The 4,047-nt window shown below is 38.6% G+C and overlaps 1 long non-coding RNA gene across 3 annotated transcripts; it reads left to right on the top strand.

The window, feature by feature from the left end:
* Positions 1-2,199: 2,199 nt before the first annotated feature.
* On the top strand, positions 2,200-3,351 carry LOC106340565. Of its 3 annotated transcripts, none has more exons than XR_001269453.1 (5): positions 2,200-2,283; positions 2,392-2,453; positions 2,542-2,691; positions 2,806-2,925; positions 3,198-3,351. It is a non-coding gene; the product is annotated as an uncharacterized LOC106340565 (long non-coding RNA). The 3 variants fall into 3 exon arrangements; XR_001269452.1 differs by having other exon boundaries at positions 2,790-2,925; XR_001269451.1 differs by having other exon boundaries at positions 2,784-2,925.
* Positions 3,352-4,047: the final 696 nt, after the last annotated feature.

Genomic DNA, 4,047 nt, shown 5'->3' with positions numbered 1-4,047 from the left:
TACGTAATGCTGGAAACAGTGGAAACAAACTTAGCAAAATAATCATAAAACAAGAACAAGATGTCCACACAGATTACTTAATCAACTTGACTAAGTATTAAGCTATGCATATTATTAGGAAACGAATCGACCTCTCAACCAAATTACCAGAATAACTACATGTTCATTAGCCTACAACTAATTCCTAGGTAAAATGCAAAGAAACAAAGTCACCGCTGATCAGAAAGTGAACCCAACACTGGAAATTCAAGGTGACGAAGTCAATTGCCAATGATCAATCCCCACAATGCATCCAATGATTAATTTGATGCATTTAAGAAACTCTCAACAAGTAACAGGGTTTGTGAACTGCGTTTACTTGAAACATCAAACCAGATATAAGAGAAATTGTGATACCGCAATACAAAATTACAAACTCAATCAAAGAACACAACTTTTTTAATCCAAAATTGAATCATCATTTCGCTTTGAACTGACATTACCAAACCAATCTAACAAACAACTTTGAGATCTTATAAACAACCCAAACATACACTTTTCCATAAACAAACAAGTTCCCCCCAATTTCTCACAAATCCACATCAAAAACAACCAAATAAATGCGAAAACGAACCTGGGTTTTCGGAAAGAAGAAGAAAAAAGATGTCAATTTTGAACAAGGATGAGGAGACACGATTTCAATCTCTTTTTTCGTCGGTTTAGGTTTCGGGAGAGAGAGAGAGAGAGATTTTTTTTTTAAGAGCTCAATGACAATAAAACACGTGTTAGGCTTAAGGAGTGATTTGGTTAGATCCGACTGGATATAATTTGGGTGGGTTTAACTTAGGTTGGGTTGTAGTTTTGTTAATTCATTAAGGGTATTTTGGTTGTTAGCCACGTTTTGTAATTAAAAAAGATAAAAAAAAAATTATTAAGATGGGGCATATAAGAATAAACATGGGAGGTAGTAGGACAATCTTATACAATAAAGTAAGGTATGCTCTCTCCTCTTTGCGCCACGTCATCAGTAAAGGATGGGCAAAATGCGACACATCAGCATTTTTTTTGCGTATAGTAGTTGTTGAATACCGTAATGGGCTTCTAATTTTACTCTTATTTCCTGGGCTTGCGTAAGTTATAGTTGTGATTTTCTATTTACGCTAATTTAAGAAACCCTAAAGGCGACGTAACATTGTCTGGTGAAACGCTTTCTCCCACAATGATGAATTATCAAACCGTTCTTCATTATTTATTTAAGGTCAAAGAGATGTTCTCTTCGTATCCCCAGCTTCTCCATAAAATACCCTAGGTTATTTCGCTTCTTTCCCATTCCGCACACATGGAAAAACTCCAACTATCAGATCCATGGCTAACAAGCAGTGCCGGTCCGGATTGATGTGGTGCCTAAAGCGGAACAAAAAAGTACTGCCCCATAGTTATAATTTTTTGTTTACTCTATAATTATCTTAAAAAGGAAAAAAATTCACAATTTTATCACTAAAATAAATTACATTCATAATCCTACAACAATAAACATTAAAGGAAGAATATAAATTAGAGAAGAGAATAATATACACATATCTTAACAAATAAAACAATTAGACAGCATCAATTCTAGTTTGTAAAAATTTATTAAGTTTTTATAGTCTCTCAGCTTATGCTAAGTTTCAGAAAAAAATAGAGAAGAATGAAAACGAAACTCATATGCGGTTAGAAAAGGAGAAAGAAAAAGATAAAACCTTTGGTATGAATTTAACATTTACACCAAAAAAAGATACAACTTTTGTAGTAAGAAATTGACAGAGAAGAATGAAAAAAATAATGCTGAGAAGTAAGGAGATAAGTGTCAATTGCTAAGGTAAAGAAAAAAATTACTTTTGTTTAGTTTCCTTCTTTATTTTATAACATGTATAGTTCGTATTTATAAGGAAATTAAAGTTTTTAGAAAAAGTGATCAAAATTTACTGATCTAATGTTCTTTGTATTTATTTCCATTAACGAAAGGGAAACAATGAAGGGGATACAACTAAGTTCAGGTTCGAACCTGCCTTTACAGGTTATAAAAAACAGTTGATAAGCCACTGCACTAAAGGAAACTATTGAACTTGGTGCCCTAAATATTTATCTATATTTTGGCATCTAAAGCCCTTGCTTTATGGGCTTTAGCCCAGGACCGGCTCTGCTAACAAGATCTGAAAATCAACAACTACAGAACCCTTCGTCCTATCCTTCCACGACATTCCTCCCGGGTTGGGAGGCCAGGATCATCTCCAAGCTCATCCCTTTATGAATCAAAACCCCTGAGTAATTGCATCTACACATGGCATCATAAGTGTTTACTGTTTACTGTTTTTGTTTTAGTCTTTTGGAAAGATTAAACAATTTAATATGTTTCCATGTTTTCCACGGCAGACAAAGGAGTTCCAATATTCTGGCTGATGGCTTTGAAGAACAATGATTTTACTTCTGATAAGGTAATCTATATGCAGTTTTGGTATTCATTTGTATGCAACTCCCAATCATAACCATGGAATAACTCTAGCTTGATGTCCTTCATGGCAGGTCAAATATATTAATGGTAGGACTGAAGAGCCTAGATGATTGAAACTTGAGTTTTTATTTAACTCAAATCTCTTTTTTTAAGAGCACTGTCTTGACAAAGTCTTATCATATGATTGATGAAGATGATCCACTTCTTGAGAAGGCTATTAGGTAACTGCTTATACTGTTCTACAAATGTTGCATATACTTATATGATTATATATAATAGTATTAAATCATATTCATCTTATGTTGACCGTGAGCTCGAGCTATGCTCTTGATCAGATTCAGAGAGATGGGAGACATCTTAGGTAACCACTATGGCTGGAGCCTTGGCCACAGCTAAGGAACCAAGAGCTTGAATTCATGTGTCATTTATATTAATTCTCTTCAGGACTTTTTGAGGTAAAGAAATCATCTTGTGTGCTCCGAGTTGAGTTTTTATTTCATTTTTGATTGTTGATATGTCTGTAATTTAACGGGTTCGATTAAGTGTTTAACGCTTTGGTTTCCCATTAGGCATTATTCTTATGAATATTCTTCAAATGTCGATTTTCGAAATGCAATGTAGTTGTGATTTCTTAGGCGGCTTTGTTCATGTCACAAGTATTTTTTTGTATCAGGATCCTTTCTTTTTTTTGCAGAGTGATTGTTTTTTTTTAAATCATGTATTGCAGCGGAGTTAGTTGTGGCTGCAGGAGAGGAAGTGGTTGTCAAAGACAAGGGTGATGGTAAGAAAAAAAATAAAGCAAAAAGACTGAGTAAGAAGATGAAGATCAATGAGAAAGCGGGTGGTTCGGTAAGGAGGGCAGTGACAAAATTTCGAAGAAGAAATCTGTAATGACCCACCACTCCCACCATCTCCACTTCTTTCTCCAACCCCACCACTTCCACCTTCTTCTCCACCATCTCCACCTTCTTCCCCATCATCCCCATCTTCTTTAAAGCTTGAGAAAGAGAGAGAGAGAGAGAGAGAGAGAAAGAGAGAGAGAAGAAGGAGAAGAAGAGAGAAAGCTCACCTGAACTCGTCGCCGGAGAAACCGTGCGCCATGACCACGTTCAGCTTGCCACCACCGATAAACACCCTAGGTAATCGCCGGAAACCGCATTCCTTAAGCTCAGTTTCGTTTCCGTTTAGTAAATCGCCCATAACTTCCTAACTATTGATCATCTCGTGCATTCAAGACCACCATCGTGTTCCTCTCGTCGAGACGAAGCCGTAGACACCAACCACGCCTCAATCGGAGCCCGGACGAAGCCTCACGCGCCTCCGGAAGTTTCGCCTCTGCGAGCGCGTGAATTACACGCGCCGCCGCCGGAAAACGTCGCCACCGCCGGACCACCGTCCCCCGCCGCCGGAATACCGCCATCGCCGCCGACAACCGCCGCCGGAATACCGCCGTCGCCGCCGACAACCGCCGCCGGAATACCGCCGTCGCCGCCGACAACCGCCGCCGGAATACCGCCGTCGCCGCCGACAACCGCCGCCGGAATACCGCCGTCGCCGCCGACAACCGCCGCCGGAAT

This window comes from Brassica oleracea, chromosome C4 (genome assembly GCF_000695525.1).
Source record: "Brassica oleracea var. oleracea cultivar TO1000 chromosome C4, BOL, whole genome shotgun sequence".
NCBI classification, from domain to species: Eukaryota; Viridiplantae; Streptophyta; class Magnoliopsida; order Brassicales; family Brassicaceae; genus Brassica; species Brassica oleracea.
Note: the sequence above shows the minus strand (reverse complement) of the source record. Positions and strands in the feature narration are given on the sequence as shown.